The sequence below is a fragment of the Filicampus tigris genome, chromosome 3, assembly GCF_054856515.1.
Source record: "Filicampus tigris isolate MCC_2025a chromosome 3, RoL_Ftig_1.0, whole genome shotgun sequence".
In the NCBI taxonomy this organism is placed as follows: domain Eukaryota; kingdom Metazoa; phylum Chordata; class Actinopteri; order Syngnathiformes; family Syngnathidae; genus Filicampus; species Filicampus tigris.
This window is the reverse complement of record NC_141219.1, coordinates 7,399,214-7,426,363: the sequence shown is the minus strand read 5'-3', so window position 1 is coordinate 7,426,363 and position 27,150 is coordinate 7,399,214. Positions and strand designations below refer to the sequence as shown.

At 41.8% G+C, this 27,150-nt stretch overlaps 1 protein-coding gene across 1 annotated transcript in view; it reads left to right on the top strand.

Annotated features, from left to right (window-relative positions):
- The window catches only part of nav2a (neuron navigator 2a), a 160,393-nt gene that overhangs the window by 40,150 nt on the left and 93,093 nt on the right, over positions 1-27,150 (top strand). The window lies entirely within an intron of this gene.

The following is a 27,150-nucleotide window of genomic DNA, read 5'->3' as shown; positions in this document are numbered from 1 at the left end:
TTGGAGGCCATGTTGGGAAGGTTTTTGACTGACAGGCAAGTGTTCACATCCTGTCAGCAAGCTAGAGGAGCATTCAGTGACATTGTGCTTCTTGGCCGCCTCCTGTTTTTCTTTCTTGTTGTGTCTCTCAGCTCCTTTACGTGTGTGTGTGTGAGAGAGGGTGATACAGGTTGAGGGGGAAAAAAACAAGCATTTCGAGGTGAATCGCTTCTGGGGAAGAAGCTATCCAAGGTGACCTCTTTCTCACCACAGCTGTCAGGAAGCCAGGTGATTTATAACTAGTTCAAGAGATTTTGGAGGTGGGAGCGCATGCTCCTGGCATAGGCGAGAACTGCCTTCTGGAGCCTCTGACTGCGGCGCTGATGGAGGACTCGCTATGCTTTTTGACAGGCCCCCAGCTCCCCCGAGAGCACGACTGTTGTCACCAAGGTGTCGCCTTCTATTTGAGTGGAATCGTTACATAATGAGGGCTGTTGTCCACGCCGATGCTCCATACGAGTTCCATCAGTGCTCTCTAGCGTTGACCTGCCTGAACAGATTGTTATATTTAATCCCGTTCCCAATTGAAATTGGTCGGTGTTACCGCAGAGTAGGTCATGTTTATTTGTTTGCAGGCCTGTGCAGAAGGGACTTTGTTGAGGCATGCGGAAGGAGTAAAGGAAGAACCATTGCATTTTGGCATAGACTATAAAACGAAGGTGATCGACCTCGCCATTGTAATCCAGCTGCCAAATCCTGGACCTTATTTTTTCTTTGTGCATATTTGTTGTGGCACAAGCAGTATTTTTCCTTCTGTGTTATTTAGTGTTGTTTCCGCTTGGGTTTATTTACTACGACAGTGTGGAATGCCAATGTGGGGTAAACATTTTTTGACGAGGCTAAACCGTTTGAACGTACTGCAAAGTAGTTCAGCGCATAGCTAAGAGTGTTCTTGCTGCAAGCTTTTTATTTGTCACCATAAATGATCTTTCAAAGTCCTTTGAACAAAGCAAAACAGGCCACGATCATTAGGTAACAAGTTGACTAGCTTTAATAGCATATAATAAAAAAACACCATTGAAGTTAGTAAGCAGTCATTTTAAACCATTAAACACTACTGAAAAGAATAACAAGATAAACCTACTGCCAAAACACATTTGTTCAAACTTTTTCCCCTCATGTCACTTTTAATAAGCAATTCTGTCAAAGGTAGAACTAAACCCTTCACCTCGGGCTGTTAAGGAAGGAATATCCGATACTCTTTCTTGCTTCAGTGCCTCACTCACACGCCTCACATTTCGAGGTTTCTCATTCTGAAGGAGTTGACACCGACACAAAATGACTTTGACTATTGATCAGTGTTTGACCTTAGGCACAGAAAGGAAAGTCTTAATGTAGTAGACAGTGTATGTTACCAAATTCGCCATCTTATAGTTCGTGGTTCTCAGAACAAAAATCGGTGGCAGTTTAATTTTCAGGTCATTTTGAAAGTCTCACAGGGCAGATAAAAGGACTGCTCGATTATGAAAAAAAAAAACCATATTAATCACGATTATTGTGGTCATAATTGAAATCACGATTATTCTAACGATCATTTATTTTTTGGATCAAAACGTGAAAATATTTTCACGTAAGATATATAAAGACAAATACATTTCTTTGAAACACTATAATTATATAAGTTCCTTTTGGACCAAACAAACAAAATGTACAAAATTAGTTATAGAATTAAAAAAAAAAAAAAATTGCAAATGTTTAAAATCAAGTATGATTTCCTTGTGTAAACAAGCAGTGTGTTGAATATAAATGTAAATTATTATATTAATATATATATATTTTTTTTACAATTATCCCAATTTGGTAATCATGGAATGTAATAATTGTAATTGTAATTGAATTTCGCCCTAGCAGATACTGTGTTTGCCAGAGCACATTCAGGACATTATTGCTCTCTGTTCAATTGCATTTCATATTTATCACCGCACATGTGGCAGCGACACAGCCATCATTGTTCTTTTCTGCTCTCGTCTTAATGCAGCATAAGCTCAACTTTGAGGAAGAGACGTCTATCGATAAATGTTGTCCTTCTACTTTCTGCCTTTATTCACTGAATTCCACGCTTCACCACCGGTCCGCTCGAACGGTCTCCCACACCTCGCGATTGCTGCCTCTGGATAGGTCAGCCGGCTGGGGTCACAGACTCAATGTTGGGCCCCTCCCCGTGCCCCCATTTATTATCTCCTTGTGTTGTTACAGTGCAGAAAGGCCACCGAATCAATTGTGGGCATAACAGTCCAGCTGGCTGTCAGCAGGCAAGGAGACAAAGAGGAGAATGAGGAGTCAGCAAGTGGCTGGCTTGTCAGCTGGAGAAATGCAATGGTACCTGGATGAATCATCTGACCAGTCAGCAGGAAAACAATTAAAATCCGGTTCACTTTTGGGAAAATATTGACAGAAAAACATCATTGAGATAAGTTTGGTGTAACTGGGTGAGAGTGAATCCCTGCTCGGACTGAAAAGACTGTAATGAAATCATGACTTTTAACAAGGACTATCACAAGTAACTGGTCTATTTATTTTTTTATTTCTGGAAATAAGATCGAAGGACAAATGGGTAATACTAAGGTTTTTTGTTTTTTTTTCGTGGAAATAATACTGAAAGATAAATGTAAGACTTAGAATTGGCTCTTGGAATTTTATGTAATCCCATTCAGCATGGCGGGGATTCTCCCAGGAAAGTACGTAAGTCCCTGGTAATAAACAAGAAGATGGCTGCACGGAGGGAATAAAATAGCTGTAAACATCCAGGAAAAGGGGAAATGTTAAGAAACTTACTGAACACGCTGGGCTCAAATGAAAAACATAAAATGAGCGGAGGTTTGTTTTATTGTTGAAAAGTGAATATAACCTCAGGGGCCGTTATGGCGACTGCAACGGCGCGAAGATGATTGTATTCTGTGAAGTAATTTTTCTTTTTTGACACTCTAATGTTGTCAGGAGTTTGCATTCCATTGGTTCTCCTGTTTAATGTTGAGTGGTCATTTGTGGTTTGGATTATTATTATTTTTTTTTTTGGTCTTTCCTCGGCTGCCGCATGACTCATTATTTATGCCGTGTGACAGGCAAGTAGAGTAGAGGATTAAGATGGGAACATGAACCCATTCATGAGCAAGGTGTGAAGGAGTGGAATGATGAGATGAATGAATGATGAGCGTCGATTCATACTCCAGTTCAGTGATAGCACAATAGTTGTGGTAAATGCTTCCTTGTTGTCACTTTTCCTTGGTTGCCTGCGTGAATGCATTTTATTTGTTAGTCTGATTTTAAAATGCCATCAGGGAAAACAAAGAGCTATAGTATTTTTAATCGAATAATTATTCTCGAGTTATACGGTATAATAATTTAATGAAATTCAACTATACTTTTTATGCAGTAATAATATTTATTTATAATATTTACAAAGCATATATGTTTTTATATAACTTATTGATTAAATTGACAGATTGACAGGTGCACTCTGTACTTATGTGCACCGCAAACCAATTGATCTGTTCAATCATTTAAGCCTTTAACATGCTTAATTATTTACTTTGTTCTGCTTGTCCACATGCCCTTAAAGCGAAACTCAACCCAAACATATTTTTTTCAAGGATATGTTCTATGCAAGCCCACTAGTTGAAACAAGGCATTCTGATAAATGATGCGTTTGTGGAATAAGAGTTAATTCACTCGTTTTTAGCCATCTCTGAGGGCGACCATTTTGTCACTTCTGTCAACTGAAAATGACATCACAACCGCTCAGGGCTCAGGTAACGACCAATCACGGCTGACCTGTTTTCTGAAGTTGAGCCGTAAGGGCGTGTGATGTCATTTTCAGTCGACAGAAATGACAAAATGGCCGCCCCCTTCTGGGGGTCAACATGGACGTAGGTCACTTGCGATATTTCAGTCCTTGTAAATGAAACAGGATCCATTAATGGTTTAGTTGTAAGTTGTGCACTGACTATTCAGCTGTTTGAGTTCAATTACCACTCAGTGGCAGTGTGTCTGCAAATGTAGATAGCACAAATTTACTATTTAAACACCAATTTAACAATAAAAATGGCTAATATTGTCACCGGAAATAAGAGTGGGTTTTTTTTGCGTGCGCGCGGTTGGCCACATATCGCATTGCATCATAATACGAAAGGGTGTACAACCTGCAGTGGTATCCGTGCTCAGCTTCTGTAGTGAGCAATCAATGCAAGTCCGAAATCTTGGCTGCTTAAAGGCCAATTTGTCTTCATTTTAAATGCAGGAGCCGTGCCGTTGCTCCTCTTGTAGTGTTAGCACGGCGCGATTGTAAATCGAGCAAAGCGTGAGTAATAAAGTATCAAGGTGACAATGTGTGGAGAAGAGAGACCAAGGAAAAAAAGTGTCAAATAAAAGTAAAAAGTGGAGACGGAGACGAGGAAGGTGGCAGAAAGACAGTAAAATCCGTAACCATTAAGCAACAATTTAGCTTAGCCACTTCCAAACCGTTTGGCTGCTGGTTCTGGTGATGTAATAAAATTCGTCAGTGTGTTTGTGTGTGTGTGTGTTGGCACTTTTGCGCCTTTCTTCCCCAAGGCCTTGAGGGGCCTGTAATAGTCTCATTAGAGCAGACCTTTTATTCCCTGGGGCGGCTTAGCGGCCGACAGTTAACCTGTCCTGTATCTTGACGAGAGCCCACATTAACCCCCTATAACTGTCCAAACGACTTCCTTTAATGGACGCCCATTGGCACAGTAGGACGCTACACCATTTATAGAAGAATAATAAAAATGTTCATAACACCAAATTTGCTGTAGAATAATAGGTGACATAATAAACCAGGTTTACATGGAGACTTTTTTTGAAGGCCTCTGGTCAGCTGTAAACAAGGCATTCTGATAAATATTGTGTTTGTGGAATAGGAGTTAATCCACCCATTTTTAGCCATCCCCGGGGGCGGCCATTTTGTCACTTCTGTCGACTGAAACTGACATCACAACTACCCAGGGCTCAGGCAACGACCAATCACGGCTCAACTTCAGAAAATAGGCGAGGCGTGATTGGTCGTTACCTAGCCCTGGGTACTTGCGATGTCATTTTCAGTCGACAGAAATTACAAAATGGCCGCCCCCTGAGCTGGCTAAAAATGGGTGGATTTTGCTTCTTAACTCATACTCCACAAACTCAAAATTAATCAGAATGCCGTGTTTCAACTAGTGGGCCTGCTGGGAACATATTCTTGACAAAAATGTGTTTGGGTTGATACCCATTTTAAGCGCGCGCACTCACAGTTTTGTGCTACATCAAGCTTTAAATGTAATGCTCCCATTAGCAGTAGCTCCCGTAAAAGCAGGATAACAAGGACAGGGTCTCACTTGAGTATAGAACTCACTAAAATCCCTCTACCATCCCCTCAGGTTTCCAAGACTATCTTGAATCTCCCCCGCATCCCATTACCCTTTCTTCCTTCTTGCACTCCCCCATCCTCCCTTACCTCTTGCTGTCTCCTGCTTATCCAAGCGGACAGGACTTAAAACATCACTAGGGCGCTCTAATTGGCTCTGTCCAATGGAAAAAGACCTGCCTTTCGAGAACATGACACGAAAGGTGCTTGTTTCTGACATTGTGTGTGTCTTTGAATGAGGTAATGGTCCGCATGAACGTGTGTGGGTCTCTTCATTTGTTGCCTCTCCCAGGATCCTGTTTGGATTCTTTCTATTGAGTGACTTAGCTGCAAGAGCACACTTCTATGTGTGTGCGTGATGTTTTGCCAGTATACCATGCCCTCTCCTGTCTGCTCTGAAGCAGATGTCTTGGGAGTGGGTGTGGATTCAGTGACTTTCTTCTCGCTACATTATTTATTCCTTTTTACTACAAACATTTGTGTTGCATTTTTTTGGGGACTTGGATTGACAGCTTTCCTCAGCACTCTTCTTTATTTTGTCTTAATTTGTCGATGTGGGGACACACCCTGTTGTATACAGTTAAAAATGCACCATAACATCGCTTCATTATTGACAGTTTTTAGACTGAAAGAAGGTTCAGGGTATTTGAAGTATATTTGCTCCCATCTAGTGGCTTTTCATGGGTAGTGCAGACTTCAGATGGTTGGAAGCCGTCTCCCAAATTAGAAAAAGTTTCCAGGTTAAATCTTGATTAAACAAAATGTGTATGGTTTGCTAGTTTTATTCCAAAAACTGTTTGACTGGATCAAACAAACATTTGATTTTATGGAGAAGCGTGACCTCTCATCCTGCAGGAAACAGTTAAATGGTTCAATGGTTCAGAGAAAAACTAGCGTAATGAGGTCCAAGAGTTATTAGTTTGACCTTTACATTTTAATACTGGCAATGTATCCTCTTCTAAGCTCACAGTCAGCCATGTTTTGTGGGTTTCTGTAATTAAAAAAAAAACGAAACTATCATAGACAATATTGACCTTCCATGCAAAACAGTCCAGATGAAATAATGTGATTTTGCACCACTGCTCTGAGGAATATGTTGAAAACAAAGCGGTGGTTCAGCAGCAGTAAATTTGTTTTGTCATTGAGAACAATAACTGTGAAATGCCACCATGGTGGAATGTCTCCAGGCAGGCTTTAATCATGTTTCAGAGGCACATGCTCAAGGGGCCACATGAATATGTGCGAAGCGTCTGTGTGCTCATGCAAGTGTGTCCGTAGAAGAGCCCATTTAATGTCTTAATTAACGGGAGATTTATGCAAATGGGAGAGGGTGTAACTCATGCAAACCGGGGGACATGCCGGGGATTTCGGGGCATTTCCTGGGCGGGGAAAAAAGAAGATTAAATTACTGTGAATTTGCTGTGTTAACAGTTAATTTAATTTAAAAAAAAAATAGCACTCTGTGTCAAATGTTGAATGCAATGGCGTGTATTTGTGGTTCAACAAAAAAGAGGCTGTTGACACATTTTTATTCACAATATGTTGGGTGCTTGTCTGTTGCCCGGTCAGCATGTTTACCTAAAGTAAAGACTGAGCTAATACTCTCCTGGAGGAGACATTTTCTCTATGGGCTTGCTTAAATGAAAACCGTACGACTATCTCATATAGCAGCACTATGGGCTGGTCCACTTGGCTATTTGAAATGGTGGACAATAGCTAGAGTTGGTAGCATTATATTATATTACATTACATTACATTGAAATTAATTAAGATGAGGAATCCCCCCCGTTTTTATTTATCTCAGTGGGCGGCCGTTTTACCTTGCACTGCCCCACCTGCTGTCGACTGAAAATGACATCACAGTGCCTTAGGGCTCAGGTAATGACCGTCACGGCTCACCTGTTTTCTGGGTTTGGTCATGTGACGTTCGCAAGCTGAGCCCCTACTCACTTTGATTGTCATCAGTCGACAACAAGCGAGCAGTAGATGGCAAAATGGCAACCACCTGAAACTGATAAAAACAGGTGGCTTTTTCCGCTTAATTCATATCCATAAACGCAAGATTAATCAGAATACTGTGTTCAGACTAGTGGAGAGCATATGCAACACATTATAAGCAAAATGTTTGGCTTGGCTTCCCCTTTGATTATGAGCAAACAAGCATAGTGATACTGCAAGACCAGGACATTTCCTCAGTACCTGTGGGGCCCCAAAATTGAACCCTGTGGAACGCCATTGGAAAGCGTGGCAAAGTGGGACTGAGAGCATCCAGGGCTAATATAAAAGGTCGTACCTGCCAAATAGGATCTAAACTACTCTAGAGTAATTTTTCTCATAGCACACACTGAGTTTGTTTATCTTGACTGTACACATGATACTCAGGGTTCTCCTCTTGTCACATCCTTGTCTTGATGCATCATTAGACGCAATCTATTTTTATAACATTGTTCTGTGCTATTTGAATGATCAGAGTGTAGAAAAGAAGGCCTGCCGACGTGTGGCCATAGCCGATCAGATCCTCAGACTGATCGCCAAATGTTGGTTATTTAAGTGGTGGATCAAAATTTGGCAACGTGTCTTGTGCTGGAATCGGGAGGAATTGACTTGATAGTAGACGGAATCATCAAATGAGGCCTAAATTCTGATCTCGGTGATTTTTTTCAAACGCTGCCTGTACATTTTTATTGCTGTTTTTACATTATGCCGGCCCAGTTGGTTTAGTCCCATCTTGGCTCTTTTTAGGTGCCGCGGACTTTGTTTTCCACTACAATTTTAGTGCTCCCCTAGTGAGGCTGGTCGTCATAGTAACGCTGCATCCTGCGACACATAAACAGTGGAGAATATTGGTGGGATTAGAGCTACAGGAATATCAGGGACCCCACTGTTTAGGAAAGCTTTTACCATCCAGGGGAATTTTTAAAAACAACATTCAAAGTATAAACCGTGCCAAGTTTCAAGTTAAGGATAAAGGAGAGTGCACTTTTACGGAAGATGTGCTTTTTTTTTTTTTTTAAATATTGTTGAAGGGGAACTGGCTAATTAGTAGTGGAGGGTGTAAAGTGCCAGATGTTTAGCTGAATGTTTCTGATTGGAAAGTACTGCAGCTTGAGTGGAACGGCAGCTCTGACGTCGGTTGTTTCCCTTCATGTGGCTTCTCTTCCTCGTACCTCACTAGAGTCAAGTCGATGATTTAGGAACATGTGACATAAAATGTTCTGTTTTGCGTCACAGACTTTTATATAAAGTACCCGTTGCATTCTTGATATACCCTTTGAGTGTCTGCATGTGTAATTGAACACATCTGAAACTATGGCTTAGTGTGTTCCTGTCCTCTAAAACTCCTGGAAGACTAATCTTTGCGTTTGGCATTGAGCGCAGGCAGCTTCCTGGTACATGACGGTGAAAAGTAAATATTGACAAAGAGGTCATCAGCTTTCAAACAAAATAAATAGTTCGTGTCTAAGCGCTAAGAATAAAACTCAACGAGAAGGAACGACGTGCAGCCTCCCTCCGAACGTCACCAAGTGACGCACTTGAAGGGGAACTCAATGATGACAGTTGAGCGGAGCGGTGTGTGACGTTTCAGCCGTGTGTGGATTCAATATATGATTGAAAAAAATCCATCAAAATGATCCATTGTGTTTCTCTAAAATGAGTTCGCGTGGACCCCTCGTTGGTCCCCAGACTTTTGAGTTTGCGGCTGCTGTAGCTCTGTCAACTACAACATGGCCAGCATGTGCGTCACTCAAGTTCACATAAAACTTGACAGCCACTTGTTTTCGTCTATATGCAGCGCCGTGTCGGCTCTTTGAGGAAAAAGCAGCATTCAGTTCAGTCAGTATTCTAAAGTTTTGTTTATGTTTGGGCTTCTGTGTTCAATATCAGACTGTGAAGTATAAAGATGTTAAGATTTTATTCAGAATAAGTATTATTGTATATTAATTTTGTGTGTTTACTGTACCTACGTGTAAGGGCTTTGCAATTAATTGAAATTCAATTACAATTACGATTATGACACGCCACAATTACAAAATTGGCAAAATTGTAAAAAAAATATGATTATCAATATGCGTTTATATCAAACGCACTGTTTGTTTACACAAGATAATCATACTTGAATTTAGATATTTGCACCTTTTTTTTTTTATTTTATAATATCAAATTTTATGATTTTTGTTTGGCCCAAAAGGAACTTACATAATTACAGTGTTTCAAAGAAATGTATTTGTCTTTTACTTTTAAACATTTTCTTGCTTTGTACCCCCCCCAATAAATGATCATTTGAATAATCGTGATTTCAATCATCACCAAAATAATCGTCATTAAGATTTTTTTTTTCCTAATCGAGCAGCCCTACCGACGTGCGTCCCTTTAAATTGATACATCTTGCAGGCATGTGTGACGGTTTTGGAGGTTTCCTCCAGATGATTGCAATCCTGCGGAGAACCTGCGGGGAAATAAACTGTTTTATCGTCAAGCAATTTCCCCCTGCAATGAGAAGTTTATTGCTAATATGGAAACGTCTGCGTGCAGTAATGGATAGGCCAGGTGCAAAGCATATTCATGTTTAATAGCGCATATTTTAGTGACGCTATATTGTAAAAGTCACTTTCATGCAGATACGTGGTGTAACGGGTAAATTTGTAACTACCCTATCTCGTGTTTATTCTTGGACTTTAAAAGGACCGGCGTGTAATAGCGAGCCTTGCTGCTGACTCAAGGGCCAGTGTCGGGTTTGATTTGGCCCTTAAGAGGATACATGTGTTCCAGACATTCAGCCAGTGAATAGATACAGTCTATTGCCACCACCCCTGAGCATCTAATGAGCACAAATAGCTAATTTCTTGTCTTTTTTTTTTTTTTTTGTATGCTGTGAAGTGATATACCAGCATGTTGCCATGGAAACAGCAGACAGAGACCATGAGCAGAGGGGATCTTCCTCCCTCAAGCAAGGGTGTGTGTGTGTATGTGTTTGCATTAAGATTCACGAGTTCTGTAGAACAGGCACTGTATTGTCCCTTGCAGTGTTTTTAGTTTTTATACAAAATACACCTGCATGGAGCAAGCTTTTTAATAGACACCATTTACCGGTGCTCCATTACATTTTGAAGTCTTTACTGGAAGCATACGTGTGTTTTGGCCTTGGTATTTCATTTATGATTCACCTGTGTGTTTTTGATGCACCGCTTCACTCTGCCATCAGTAGTTGAGTTCTTCGTTGCTAGGTGACCTTTGCGACGATCGATTATTTTTCATACGCAGCAGAAGCATCCGAATTGTCCGTAAAAGGGGGAAATCAACCCAAACACATTTGTTTTCAAGAATAGGTTCCCAGCAGGCCCACTAGTTGAAACACGGCATTCTGATTAATATTGCGTTTGTGGGATGTGAGTTAAGCGGAAAAATCCACCCCTTGTTCGCCATCTCAGGGGGCGGCCATTTTGTCACTTCTGTCCACTGAAAATGACATCTCAACTGATCAGGGCTCAGGTAACGACCAATCATGACTCACCTGTTTTCTCAAGCTGAGCCGTGATTGGTCGTTACCTGAGCCCTGAGCAGTTGTGATGTCATTTTCAGTCGACAGAAGAGACAAAATGGCCGCCCCCAGCGATGGCTAACAAGGGGTGGATTAACTCTTTTTCCACAAATGCAATATTTATCAGAATACCTTGTTTCAACTAGTGGGATTATATAGACCATATTCTTGAAAAAAAACATGTTTGGGTTGATTTGTGCTTTAAAACGGACACATTCACACATTGACACGTTTGACCTGGACATGATTGCCTGTATAATAATGTTGGTAGTGTTGGAGGAAATGGGCTGTCTGATTGGTTCCCATGCTCAGATTCACCGGAGTCTCTGTGGAGGAAGGTTCATTCAGCCTGAGGCTAAAGAGACCCTACTCACCCACACCTATCAGCACAGTGACGAATGGCCTCATCATACACTGGTAGAATGAAATGAGGTCAAAGGGAAAAAAAAAACAATAAGATAAAAGATCCGCGGGTTCTGAATACGATGACAAATTGTCGAGTAAATGTATATTTTTGCTGCAGAACGCATTTCTCCTTCACTCATCTCTCATTTTGATATTCATACAGACAAGCTGCGCCATGATTTTAGCCAGCGTCCATGTTGATTATAGTAATTACTGGGTTATTTTCTGAGATATCTTGAGGGACAGAACCCCGCTAATTAAATTCGAGTCACGCATCCGTGTCATGTGCAAGTGATCCCGAATGCAGCATAAAAAACATGGTGACGTCTCTATCAGTAAGCTCCTTTTGATTTAATCTTCGCCTAATTCAATTTTCTAATATGTATGAATCTGAAATGGCTGTTAAATTAAATAGCATTTATTTAGCTATTGAAAGCCATGAGTCAAAGACAAAAGCATCTTTGTGGATCCTGAAAAATGAAATTCACTTTATCTCCTAATATTGAATGTAGGAGGTTGGTTACCGCAGAAACAATCTGACGGCGTCTAATGCTTGCATGCTTGAAGTATTATGGGCTGAGAAACCGCGTAATGAATGTAGGACTTTCTGTGATCACGTCCAGTAGTAGATATTCTTTCTGACTGCTTATCATCTCTCGGGGATGGTTAGTGAACAGTTAAAAGGAAATGATTTAAAATGCTAATATTGAGTGTGTTAGCATTCCAGAAAAAAAGAGTCAAGGTGTGGCGGGAGCACGACTCCAAACTTTTCCATGTACACTGTACACTAATCATGGTGTCTAATCAGCATCTTGATATGGCACACCTGTGAGGTGGGATGGATTATCTCGGCATAGGAGAAGTGTTCATTATCACAGATTTAGAGACTTGTTTTTGAACAATTGAAGAGAAATGGTGATATTGTGTGTGTGGAAAAAGTTTTAGGCCTTTAGTTCATCTCACAAAAACAAAAGTGCTTAGTTTATATTTTCCCTTGGGTGTACTGTATACATATTTTTCATCTTTGCTTAATGACTTTAACATAAGGTACACATCATCCACTTCATCCAATACAAGAGCTTTTCCAAAACTAGTAAATCATCCATCCATCCATTATCGATACCGCTTATCCTCACAAGGGTCGCGGGGCGTGCTGGAGCCTATGCCAGCTGTCTTCGGGCAGTAGGCGGGGGACACCCTGAACTGGTTGCCAGCCAATCGCAGGGCACACAGAGACAAACATTCGCACTCACAATCACACCTTGGGGCAATTTAGAGAGTCCAATCAACTTACCACGCATGTTTTTGGAATGTGGGAGGAAACCGGAGTACCCGGAGAAAACCCACGCAGGCACGGGGAGAACGTGCAAACTCCACACAGGGAGGCCGGAGCCGGGATCGAACCCATGACCTCTGAACTGTGAGGCGGACGTGCTAACCAGTCGCCCCAACTAGTAAATCATGATTTATTAAATTAATTTATTGCTGTAAAATCTCACTGCTTTTTATTGAGAGGAGATTCTAATATTCTGGTGGTTTATATAGATCTGCAAGGATCATGTAGTGCAGTTTTAACAGCAGTCAAAACCTCTCCATCACTTTGGCACATTGTTAGACCAGCAAACAGACTTGTTGTCAGGTCGTTTTGTCTGTCCACTGCAATGAAATGTCACAGACTCGCGACGAAATAGTGCTGTGAACAATTGGTTGTTTAGATTTTGCATACTTGACATTTACCACTAATATAGTCAAATGGCACAGTTGAGTGTGCGTTTGCTGTGTCTACTTCACAGTCAAATGGGTTTGACTCTTCGCCAAAGCTGAGTCCACTTAATCTTCATAAAAGGGAAAAATACTCCAAACAAGTTTTTACTGGATATTTCTGGGAGAACTTCAGGTTTTCAAGGGTAATTCCAAAGGCGACCGACGGTTTTGGGGAGCTGTTGAGAAAGGCGCTTTAGGCCTTAATGGGTTAACGTTGATCGGAGGGTTAAAAAGTGCAGTGTTATGACTAGTGCTGGCATATATAATGTTTTATTTTAAAAAAAAAAATGGAGTAGTTCCTCTTTAAAAACAAGGCGTTCAACAAAGATTAAATAATAAGAATGCCTTTATTGATCCCACAGTGGGGAAATTTTCATTGTTACAGTAGCAAAGATATAGGTCACACAGGGGCGGCGGCATAATGTGGCCATTAATGTATAACATTGACGGCAAACATTTAGAATCAAACCTATGTAGATATACGCAGTAACATGTGTATATACACATGTGTATACACACCAACCTACATCTACATAAAAAATATGAGGAACACTCATTTCGGCCTGTACATAGTACAGAGGAAAAAATACTCTAAGTGACAGTGCTGCAGTGCTGTAGTGAAATGTAAGGAACAGCATTGGATAAAAATAAAACTAGACTAACAGTAGTGGGGAATGTTGAGTATTGCACGGTATTACAGTAGTGGGGAATATTGGGTATTGCACGATACGAGCTCAGGTGCAGGACTGCACAATTGCACTAATGACCGCCAGTTTGTAGAGACTACACAATGTTCTTGTTAAAGAGTCTGACAGCAGCAGGCAAGAAGGAACGGCGGAATCTCTCCTTTGCACAGCGAGGGTGTAACAGTCTGTCACTGAAGGTGCTGTGGAGTGCTGTTAGGGTGCCCTGGAGGGGGTGGTCCGGGTTGCCCAGCATTGATGACAGCTTGGCCAACATCCTCCTGTCCCCCACCGAGTCCACAGAGTCCAGGGAGCAGCCCAGGACAGAGCCGGCCCTCTTGACCAGTTTGTCCAGCCGCTTCTTGTCCCGGGCCGAGACGCCGCCTGCCCAGGTGACCACTCCCTGGAAGATGACCGATGCAACCACCGAGTCATAAAAGTTCCTGAGGAGTGTCCCCTGAACCCCAAAAGACCTCAGTCTCCTGAGTAGGAAGAGTCTGCTCTGACTCTTCCTATAGAGGGCGTCTGTGTTGTCGCACCAGTCCAGTTTATTGTTCAGATGAACACCCAGGTACTTGTAAGTTGAGACTCTCTCAACATCTGTTCCCCGGATGTTCACTGGTGCAGGTGAAGAGTGCTGGCGCCTACCGAAATCCACCACCATTTCTTTGGATTTCCCCGCATTGATCAGGAGGCGGTTCTGCTGGCACCAGTCCACAAAACCCTGAGTAAGTTCTCTGTACTCCCGATCATCTCCGCCTGTGATGAGGCCGACAATCGCAGAGTCGTCAGAGAACTTCTGCAGGTGACAGGTAGGGGTGTTGTAGTTCAAGTCCGAAGTGTAGAGGGTGAACAGGAAGGGAGCCAAGACAGTTCCCTGTGGGGCCCCCGTGCTGCAGAGGAGCACGTCAGACACACAGTCCTGTGTCCTCACATACTGTGGCCGGTTTGTGAGGTAGTCCTGGATCCATGTGGTGAGGTGGTGCGCCACCCCCGCCCGCTCCAGCTTGTCTCCCAGTAGGGTGGGCTGGATGGTGTTGAAAGCACTGGAGAAATCAAAGAACATGATCCTCACAGTGCTCCCCGCCTTCTCCAGGTGGGAGAGTGAAGTGTGGAGGAGGTAGATGATGGCATCATCCACACTGATGCCAGGCTGGTATGCGAACTGGAGTGGGTCCATTGAGGAGCTCACCAGGGGGCGCAGGTGGACAAGGACCAGTCTCTCCAGGGTCTTCATCAGGTGAGACGTCAGCGCCACCGGTCTGAAGCTGTTGAGCTCCTTCGGGTGGGGGGTCTTTGGCACCGGGACCAGGCAGGATGTTTTCCATAGCTGGGGGACCCTGCCCAGCTTCAGGCTCAGGTTGAACATGTGCTGGACAATTCCACACAGCTGGTCTGCGCAGGATTTGAGGAGCTGGGGGCTGATGCCATCTGGACCCGCTGCCTTCCTCGCCTTCATCTTCTTCAGCTGGTTCCTCACCTGAGATGTTGTGAAGGCCAAGGCTGGACAGGAAGGAGTGGTGGCTATCTGGTGTAGCTGGGAGCTGGAGTCTGTGGAGAAAAGAGGGGAGGGGGTGACACGCCCAGCAGGAGGAGTAGGTGGAGACTGCAGCAGGAGAGACTGAGTGGAGGCAGGCATCTGATCGAACCTATTGAAAAAGAGATTTAGCTCATTTGCCCACTGCAGGTCCCCCCCAGTCCGGGTCTTGGGTTGTCCGTGGCCTGAGATGGTCTTCAGGCCCCTCCAGACTCCCCTGGCGTTATTCTGCAGCAGCTGCTCCTCCATCCTCTTCTTGTAGGACCTTTTCCCCTCTCTGATCCTCCTCCTCAGCTGGCGCTGCACAGTCCTCCGCTCCTCTATGTTGCCTGACGCAAAAGCCCTCCTCTTCTCCTTCAGGATTGTAATTAAAAGTTAAATAAAAAAATAATTGTAGTAAAAACTTATTTTCTGCTACTACATGAAAGGTCAGAAAATACGCTGGATTAAAACTAAATTCGTGCCACTGTAACATTATGCACAGTTTGAAAATGATCACTGCCCTCGCATATTGGAAAAGCTTCCTGGGTTTTGACTTTGGGTGTGCTTTTTGAGAATCGCCGCAATTTAGGGCAATTTAGGGCAGCCGCCGCTGGGGTCGTGGTAATATCACCTTCTCGTGATGAAGCAAATTGAGAGGCAAAGATGGTTTAGCGTTAGCACTGGGCCAGTGGCTACGCAGCAGCACTTTAATATCCACGCGATTCCAGAACGTTTGGCCTGTGGACACCAAGTTAAACGGAGATCACATTCTCACAGACTCTCTTGCTTGCTTGCGACCGTGTCCCTACTGCCCCCCCCAGTCTGCGTCAATGATAACACAATTGTCTTTCATTGGATCGTCACGTAAACACCAGCGACCCGATGAGCGGTAGTTCAGCTGAGCCGGCTCAGTTAACCAGCCAATTAAAGTAAAAGTCAACAACATTGAGGCTGACATTTATTCTTTATTTTTATGCACAAGTCTAATCCCATTTGGGGTCATAGACGGACGGGGGGGGGGGCTGGGGTCAGAAGCTTGTCCTAGCATGCAATGGGCAGGAAGCAGCGAAGCGAAGCAGACAGTTTGCCCGTCCCCCCCCCCCCCGTACTTCCTCATGTTAACATTGTGAATACGATGTGGCTTTTTGGCATTTGGTGTTTCCAAAGGTTTGGAAGATAGAGAAGGAAACATTTGCAAGCATGATTCAGCCAAGGAGGACAGCCTTCCCTCAAGATGAATAATAAACTTTAGTCCAGTTCTAATTATGTCGTAACTTTCCATACTCTGACAAGTACTGAGCAGTGAAGTTCAAAGTCAGAATCGTTTCTCTCACTTCAAACCCATTTGAAATATTTCCCTCATTTTCAATGAATCCAACGATTTCAGACAGAGCTGATTAATGAGGAAAGGAGGAGGAGGAAATCGTGTGTGTCCTCAGCTTCCCCTCCGAATGAACCAATCTATTAGAAACTCAGCCCAGTGTTGAGATAGAGAGACTGTTATTGTCCAAATACATTTATTCAAGCCGCATGGACTAGAGTGGCTCTTCTAAGACTTCATTTAAAATCGCTGCACGCCTCCCTGCTACTACTGCCACGGAAGGGCAGCCCGATAGTTTCAGAAGAGCCGATTCCCGGCGAGAATCAGTGGCCGGAGCTCGTTCTCAAACGACAGCCCCTTGACATCGTCATCACTGTGATTGGTCAGTATTCATTCATTCTGTCCATTCACTCTGTTTATACACATATAAGAGGGCGAAGCACCGCACATTATATTGAATTACACTGATACATTATTCATATGGTAGCAAACACATCTTGCAGAAACGATAGCCTATTAGCCTTGTGGTGCTTATAAGCATAACAGGGTATGAATATAAAATTGTGTGCCATATAGTAAGTATAACATTATATTAAGTAAACGGCTCCATGACACATTTCTATTAGTTAACCGCATCTTAAATTAGAAAAAGAATAAAAAGAAAAAATGATTAGCTCCAACTTGTTGTTTTTACATTCCGCTGTACAGTATTTGTTTTTCTCTTTTTTTTTCTCTTCTATACCGGACCGGGGCTCCTCATTTTACGACAGGCAATGAATTGTCCACCTATTCAATGTGCTGTAGTCTATCACTATTCAATGCCAATGCAGTAGTAAAGTCATAATTATATAAATAGTTCATTATGAATTATGAACACACCACAAGGACAAACTGTGCATAGAAAGCAGCAAAATAATTAAAAAAAAAAAAGAGTATGATGATAACTTCCTTTTTTTGCTGCGTGACAATGTACAATTCTTGTGACACAACACCTCGAAATGTTGGGCACTTTGTGTAAACCAACGACCACCTGTATTTTTCATATCTGGATGTTAATCATCATAATCATGCCGTTCTATAAGCTCCAAAAGTCATGTTATTGTTTATGTACACATCCAGCTGTAAAAGTGACAGATTATTGTATTGGTTACCTACGATTCTGTGATGCTGTCAACGTCAGTGGTGTGCCGCAAAGTAAGCTTTTATTATTAGAGTTAGAGAAGAGGCAGAGTCAAATTGGGTCATCGTGGGTGAAGAAATAAGAAGACAGGTCTTGAAAACAGCGCCGGGGCAATGATTGAGGGTATTTGCGGCAACCCCCCTTGGGGCCGTCCGTCACTCTCAGCGTCAGCCACCGAACGTGCTTACCTGCAGTTCATCCCTGTTTAACTCGAGGGTAGTACCGGTATGTGCGTGTGTGCCGCCTCTCTAAGTGCCTGCTGACAAATTGGACCACAGGGGCCGTAGGATAAGAATCCCGTCATGTCGGCCCATTTTAAGGGTTTTCATGTTTTTGTGCATGGCCTTGGATGTGGATGTTTTGCAATGCGTGTGTGTGTGTGTGTGCGCGCGTGTGCGTGCACTGGAGAAGGAGCTGGCAGCGACGCTGATGTGATCTGACATGGTTGAGGCTTGTAAAAGGACGCTTCAGGCTTCAGTGGCTCCCAGCTGTAACCAGCAAGCTTCAGCCCCACCTCAGCATGTTTGTCCCTCTCTCTTCCCATCCTATTTTCTTCCCGCTCAGAGTAAATGTGTCGCTGCTCTCCGGTTTTATGGACATGCATAGCTGCTTTCCAGTAATGGCAAAACTACTCACACACTGTGGTACAGACACTTTTTTCAAAAAACTCTATTAAAGGTAGTAGTAGTAACTTCATTACAAAAGCAAAAATAGTTTTTACTGCCATGCAACCATATTGATAACTTGGTTCAACCCAAAAACTGTACACAAAACAGGTCACATGTTGTTATTCAAGCGCTAGCTAGCGCTGGCTCAACATTTGTGGTATCAAAGCAATGTATTCCCATAGCTTTGCTATACGTTGTGAACTAACAAGGTAATAAGTGGTAAACTGTGGTTAAGTTTTTGCTGTCATGTATTCATTTTGCGAACTTGGTACACCCCCCCAAAAAAAAAACAACTGGACACATGTTGTTATTCAAGCGGTAGCTAGCGCGTGCTCAACATTTATGCTATCAACATAATGTATACCCATAGGAGGGTAACAAAAAGTGGTTGCTGAAAATCACTTTTTTTTGTAATGTATTTTCTTTTAGATTCGACAGAATTTTTTTAAATGGCAGACGCTTGTGGTTTTTAGGCTGTCATAAACCATTCATCATTCTTGCAGCTGATGATTCTCTTAAATAAAGCCATAGATGGGGAATAGTTAATTCTTTTTGGTCCACAATTCCTACATGTCACTGCTGTCCCCGTTTTTCTGTCTTATAAGAGCCCAAGATCTCAACTGTGGTTGACTTTACCTCTCTCAATTCACATCCCTTTGATGTCGTGTTGTCATCCGCGGATATTGAAATAATAAAAGAGTGAAAATAAAAAGTCATCAGTTTTACTTTGCCGCTTCCAAGAACTGTTCTTTTCAAAGTTCTTGAAGGGTATTTTCTTGAATTAAATGTGTCTTGGGTGAGCCTTCTATGTGTCTGTCTTTTTCCCTCCCCTGTAAACTTGTCTTCTTTAACCTGAAACCGGTGTGAATGTTTACTCTACAGTCCATGTAATTGGTCCTTATGGTCTTAATGTTTCCAATATATTGCAAACTTGCAAGCTGTCATAATAAACAGACCACAGCGGTGATGGCAACAAATGTTCTAGACTCATCAAAGCAATGACACCATAGAGCAAGCGCCTAATTTTAGATGTGCTGTCTATTTACATGAACAAAATTCTACATCCCAACGTTATTTTGTCTGATCTTGAGTCCAGTTGGTGTCTATTCCGGCCTGCTCTGAATAGATATTTTTCTCTCTTCCTGAAAGAGAGCTATTCTAAGGTGCCTCCTGTGGTCAGGACACACATGTTGAACAACCCGCGAGATCCTGTGCTGGGAAATCACATTGGGTGACGATCACCCCGCACTGTCAGGTGGAACAACGGCTCAGGTTGGGCCTTTTTGTTTGCTACGCATATGTCCGTACACGTACATAAAAGGTTCAATACAGCTAAAAAGTTGTTTGTTTTTTTTTATGTTTTTTTTTACGCCACGTAAACAGTTTTGTCCAAATTATATCGGTTTTGGTTCACAATTTCCCATAGAAATGAATTGAAATGTTATTCATCTGTTTTAGCCTCCCGCCAAAAAAAACCCAAATGTGTTTTTCAAGAAGAAAAATGGTACGCTATCATTTTTTACTTCATCAAAACATACTGTAATGACTAGGGAATTTTTATACCACATTTTTTTCAGACCAGTACCAGAAAATAAGCAAAAATAGCCATTAAAGATTGTTGAATTAAGGAATAAAATCAAATGTATGTGTATAACTGTATTCATAAAACCGTTTTCCTTTGTAATTGTAATGAAACGGATGCAATCGTGGATTTTTTTGGTTCAGCACAACGGTGTCCATTTAATGGGGAAATAGTCCTGCAAAAATCCTTGAATGTTTGTATTGTACCACAGCTTTAAGATGTTGTGAAAGCTTTCTTTGATGTCAAAAGAGCTTGTAAAGTAAGAGAATGTGGCCTTGGAAAAGGTGTATGAATCCAAAAGGAAAAAAAAAAAAAATCGGTGGCGCTTGTAACCTTGAGAAGCTCTTTTCAGGCCCGTTCTTTGCTCCATGTTGTCACACAGACAAGATATTCATTCTTTTGTATCGCTTCTTTTCTCCCTCCTTGCCCCCGCGGTTGCAGCGGGAGGGCTCCTTGCTGCCGGGTTGGCATGAATACGCCGCAGAAAACAGGATTAGCATGGTGACGAGAGTGGGCAACATGTAACGGGTACTTTCCTGACACCCAGCGTGCTGGTTCAGAGGCAGACTGGACCCACTCACTAAGCTCTTTAAAGGATTGCTTAGTGTGATAAAGAGCACACATTCTAATCTGATCTCCAGATTGCTGCTGTCAGAAACAGTAGACGTACATTTAAAGGTGCATCTGCTCCACCAAAATCACGCCCGGCGGCTCCCTCAGCAAGAGGGATAAATTGCCTTTGGTTAAGTGCGTAGCTGGAGACAATGTAATTAAAATATGAGCAAGAATTATAGACAATCAAATTATGCAGATTATTCAATTTGCATAATCATGTTTTCTTATTAATGAGATCACTCTGAGAAACGAAAATAATCTCTTTAAAAAGCAAAAGGGTAAATTTAATAAAAAGATGCTCTTGAAATTGTTTTCACTACCGCAGGTGCAGCGAGTGCCTACTGTGGAATTCAATCTCTTTATGACCAGTTTATGATCAAACTTTTGGTTTTATGTGTTGCGGGTGCAGCAGTTTCCCTCACAGCTTTAAGTGGAAGTCAACCCAAACACTTTTTTTTCAAGAATATGTTCCCAGCATGCCCACTAGTTGAAACACGGCATTATGATTAATATTGCATAAGCAGCAAAATCCACCCCTTTTTAGCCATCTCAAGGGTTGGCCATTTTGTCACTTCTGTCGACTGAAAATGACATCGCAACTTACCCAGGGCTCAGGGAACGACCAATCACGGATCAGCTTCAGAAAACAGGTGAGCCGTGATTGGTTGTTACCTGAGCTACTGTGATGTCATTTTCAGTCGACAGAAGTGACAAAATGGCTGCCCCCAGAGATGGCTAAACTCTTATTCTACAAACGCAATATTTATCAAAATGCTTTGTTTCAACTAGTGGGCTTGCAAAAAAAATATGTTTGGGTTGACTTCCTCTTTAAAGACTGATTCCAAAGAAAACTCACCTTTGAAACCATGAAACAGAATGGAAATCCCACTGTTGCTAGGTAACTTGGTTCCTGGTAGCAGGCTGCATGTACAGATATGGTCAGCATTCAGTGCAACAGTGATTGAGATGTGCCCTCGCGTTTATGCCCACAATCAAATTTACAACAAGCCAATCCAAAATGCACAGAAATATAGGCTATAACTTTTTACAATGTGGTTTTGTGAATCTACATTTTGGCTCTTCTGTTGGTTTGCCTATGCTGGATATACTGTACAGTGTTTGTGTGTGGGCCCTTCACATGCAATCCCAATTCGCCTTTCCCCCATTAAACTCATAAACAGTCTGGCTTCAATTTTCAAGCGCCTCGACAGGTTTGTTTTGTACACAAGCCTGTGGTGCCACCCCCTCGATTAGAGACGTCCTCCCGACATCTGCCAAATTAGAGGCTTTAATTACTGTTCCATTTTGCATCTCGGAGCAGATTTATTTCCCTACCAAGCTTTGAACATTCAAACGACTTGCTTTCAGACTTTTAAGACTTTTACAACTCGAAATAAATTGATTCCATTCTGCAGGGAAACTGGCCCTTAGAACTAATTCCCCATCTTTAGCCAATTGGCGTACTTTCAGGCTCTTACTTGTTGAATATGGTGTTCTTCGTTCTTGAACAGTTTCCGACACTGGCATTACAGCAGGTGTGTAACATCACATTTATTTTTATTTCCACCGCTAAAACGGTGTTTTATTGGCTTTACGTCATTGTGCAAGGGAGGAGAATTTATTGAATGGAAGCTGTGAGTAAGTGGTGCTAATCTGGGTGGGCAGCACTTGGCAGCAATTTCTGCTTTGGTTCCGTGCAGGCATGAACAGGCTGTAAACCCGACCAGTGGCTCCCTCGGTGGTTTCATGTAAACATTTACATCACCTTTAACTTACTAGGTCGGTGTTGCTTCCAATTCTTGTCAAGTTGCAGTGAAATTAAACCCCGAGTACTTTTTTCATTGAGGTCGTTCCATCCACGTTTATTTATATTTTTTCATAATTAAGAATCGCTGGTATATTCATGTCTATTGTAACAAGTTATTATTCAAAGTATGGTGTTATTCCCATTTTCTAACAGCTGTTTCCCTACTGTCTGCTTTCTTTTTCCTGTTCCCATTCGTCCATCGTGTCCCATGATGTGACCTTTCAATGTGCAGGTAAGAAATGCTTTTGTTTCTTTCGCTTCCTTGATCCCGTGATGTTTTCACCGCACCGGGCTGCTTTGCGTGATTCTGTCACAAAGTGTCCTTCAACAGAAGCCTCTTCCGCTTACATAAGAGTCATTTTGCCAGTACGACCAATGTTGGTTTCAGGCTTTAATATGTGCTCTCATAGGTTATTTATTAGTGTGTATTTTGCTGGAGTATATTGAGTAATAGCCCCCAAAAAAAAAGCTAGAGGGGGTTTATCCCCCTTGCAAATAGGAGCCATGTACAGTATGCAACACGATCTTTGCAAAATGAAGTCAACTGTAATTGGTGTTGGCTGATAATGAAGAAAAAGTAAAAGTAAGTGTTAAGCAGTGGGAGGGAGGGCCGATTCATCTTTATGCTTCCACGAAGACTGATTTCACAGATAGTGACACAAAATACGTCTTCAGATCACAGGTGGAGACACGTATCCGTTATAAGAGGGTGTTCACATTTGTGCTTCCACATTATTTCATTTGTTTATGTTTACTTCCCTTCTCATTTTGCTTTGTTTTGAATTTCAATTGAAGTATACAGGTAATACATTTATGGTATATTAAAAAAAAGAAGAAAAAAAAAAAGAAACAATGTATGTATGACTGATAAGTTAAAGAGGAAAGTCAACCCAAACATATTTTTTTCAAGAATATGTTCTATGCAGGCCCACTAGTTAAAACAAGGCAATATGATTAATATGAAATATGAGTTAAGCAGCAAAATCCACCCGTTTTTAGCTAGCTCAGGGGGCAGCCATTTTGCCACTTCTGTTGACTTAAAATGACATCGCAAATGCTCAGGGCTCAGATAACGACCAATCACGGCTCACCCGTTTTCTGAAGTTGAGCTGTGATTGGTCGTTATCTGAGCCCTGAGAGTGCGTGATGTCATTTTCAGTCGACAGAAGTGACAAAATGTCCACCTCACCGCCCCCCCAGAGATGGCTAAAAACGGATGGATTTTGTTGCTTAACTCCACAAACACAATATTAATCAGAATTCTGTGTTTCAACTAGTGGGAACACATAGAACACGTTCTTAAAAAAAAAAAAACATGTTTAGGTTGACTTCCGCTTTAAAAAGGCTGTTTGGAATTTGAATCTGTCACATTTGCAATGAGCTATTTTCTTTACACAATCAACACGATAGGATTTTATTCAAAATACTAACATAAGTCATTGAAACTACGTTATGTTAGAAATGCGTGATATATCCAAGTAGAAATGTATGATCAACTTTAATAGGTTTACAATCCACGCCAGCGAACAAGCACTTCTTTCTTCATTATCTCCGTCAGGTGACATCTTTTCATGGCTATGTATTTTTCTTGATGTTTCCAAAGCAAAACAGAGTCCTTACTCTCTTTGGCTGTGTTGATCATTCGTTTGGATGAATCATGAGATGATTGGGAAAGCGTTATTTTAACTAGCATGGCTTGCACTTAAGCCATGTCCAGGGCCTAGTTGCACTTCATGGACTTGTGCTTCAGCCGTGTAGCGCCGCCATTATCCGTTACCGCGAAAAATCGCGCCGGTGTGTGCGAGAGAGAGCGCGCGCAACTCGGAGAGTGTGTGTAGGTCAAGTTATTACATGCTTTGCTGTCATGTTGGAAATGTCAGATAGTTGCTCCAGTTAACTCAGCTCATGTTGGCGAGAGGCCTCTTGCTCCGTCTGATAATGAAAACAGTCAAGATAGTCCTGTCTGTGTGTGGTTTGATTCCATTATCGCCTCATAGATAGCTCGTTGGGTATAAATGATCGACATTGTCTGAGAGGTTTTGTTTCAACAATATTTTGTTTGTAGTGATGTATTGTTTAAAGTAGAACTCAACCCAAACGTTTTTTTTTTATTGTTCCCAGCGGGCCCACTAATTGAAAGACGGCATTCTGATTAATATAGCGCTTGTGGAATAAGAGTTAAGCAGCAAAATCCACGCGTTTTTAGCCATTTCAGGGGGCGGCCATTTTATCACTTCTGTCGACTGAAAATGACATCACAACTGCTCAGGGCTCAGGTAACGACCAATCACGGCTCAGCTTCAGAAAACAGGTCAGCCGTGATTGGTCGTTACCTGAGCCCTGAGCAGTTGTGATGTCATTTTCAGTCAACAGAAGTGACAAAATGACCGCCCTCGGAGATGGCTAAAAACGAGTGGATTAACTCTTATTCCACAAATATTTATCAGAATGCCTTGTTTCAACTAGTGGGCTTGCAGAGACGAGATTCTTGAAAAAAATATGTTTGGGTTGACTTTACCGCTTTAATAACATCTATCGATCCATTTTGTGTTGCGCTTTATCCTCGTTAGGTTTGAGGGTGAACTGTAGCCTTTTCAAGCTGCCTTTATTCCGGTGTTGTCCCACCCATTTTAAAAGCCATGAAACAAACATGTACCCAAAAGGAAAGAGGCTCATGACTCATCAGGAGAATCTTTTCAGAACTTTTCATGCAGGATTATTTGATACTGGTGTAATCTCTGTTGACAATATCTCCATAGTTGCAGTCGTGCAACACAGGCGCACACCATCCACCCCACACAGATGTTTATTATTCTAAGCAGGAGTACAGAATAAACACGAAGCAAGGTAGCAGAAAGTCGCCGGGTGTCCTCGTTCCTTCTGCCAATAGCAGGCCCATTTACAGCTAAACTGTCTCTATTAATAGACTACAGTGAACTGTCAGTAGGTACCTTCAAAGATCCCTGCATAATTTACATTCTGATGTTTTGTTTCCCCGCTCACAGAGTACTGTGTTGTAATTTGTTACGGCCGGTACCCGTGGATCATGGGAAAAATAATGGAAGTTTCCCTTGCTGCGATGAGCTGTGCATGTTTCCCACTTTCCATTTTCCGATGGACATGTGAGGCCGGTGGGCGGCTCACGTACTTTCCTATGTGATTCTGTCAGACAGTTCATGTTTTGATGACAGCATGTGGTTGTGTGTGCCAGCCCCGAGAAGCATAGCCGTCAGTTCCTGATGAGCTTACTCTTTTAGTGTTGATAAATATTGACCGATTTGAACTCAGATGTTCACATTTTCCCCCTCAAGTGTTATCTGGAGGGTTTAACACAATGTCCAATAATATCAGGCGTATTGTGGAAAGTATTTCCCTCAAAATAGCCATTCAGTGACACGCAAGGTCTTTGGGGATATTCAGAAAGTCCTCCAGTGTGATTCTTGCTTTTGCTCCATCAGCAATTAGAAAAACGGATATGGAAATCAGACAAAACAGATTTCGGATGCTCACCGTCGCATCTCTCACTCATACCTATTCACATAATCTCTGACATGATACATTTAGTATGTTAATCCTAATCCAGTTACAGTAATCCGTAATTATGTAAATGCTAGCATCTAATATGTGTGTGTGAGTTTGGATATACAATATATATTACAAGTATTTTAACTGAAAAAGACCTATAAAAATCCATCTTCCTTTATATATATATATATATATATATATATATATATATAGATAGATATAGATATAGATATAGATATATAGATATATAGAGATATATTTCGAGAGAGAGAGAGAAATAAATGCATGCCTTTTGTTTTTTATACCCTCAGCAGACTGCTGTGCATCTGCCTGGTCTGACCAGAGACTATTAATTGGCCCTTCTTGAACAAAAGGAAAACCTCCGTCGAGTCCAAGAGAGGGAACACAAAGATAACTCCTCACGTGTTATACTTGCAATTGAGTTTCAGAACAGGAATCGCAAATTAAAACCGAATGCAACATTCATAGTAACTTCAATGATTAGTCCAATTGCAAATGGCTGCATTATCATCACTGAATCGTGCGCTTTGTGTGTTATTGTTATCGTTGAGGAGGTATTTTTAGTGTTGTGCGTGTGTCTATTTTAGCAATTGAAGGCTGTGTTTAAAACGTTTGTACAACTTGTAATCCAAAAGTGTTTATGCCTATACATAGGGCCGCCTTGTCATTGTCCCTGGCTTTGTCCACCCATCAAACTATTTTCTAGGTTCTCCCTCCACACCGCGTCCCACGTCACTGTTTTGTGGTGGGGTAATATTTCTCTTTCAAATTTATTTTTAATTTACACTGCTAAAAAAAATAGCATAACATGATCACCAATGTCAAAACTGGCTGGTGATAAGACAAATTGGGTGGCTGAACAATATAGTGGAGGCAATAAAATTTGCTTTCTTTGTTTCAACTCCGCTATATGTTCATATGGAGGTAGAAAGTAACATTTGAACACTTTTTACAGTCGTTTCAAGTGCAACAATAAGTTAACCACTGATAATGGGGGGAGGGGTTAAAGACTTTGACAAGGTATTTATGTATTTGAACGCATTAGATTGACAGTGTACCGAATGAACGTGCATACAAGTTCATTTAGCTGCGATTTTTAATAACACAAAAAAAAAAAAGGTGTTGT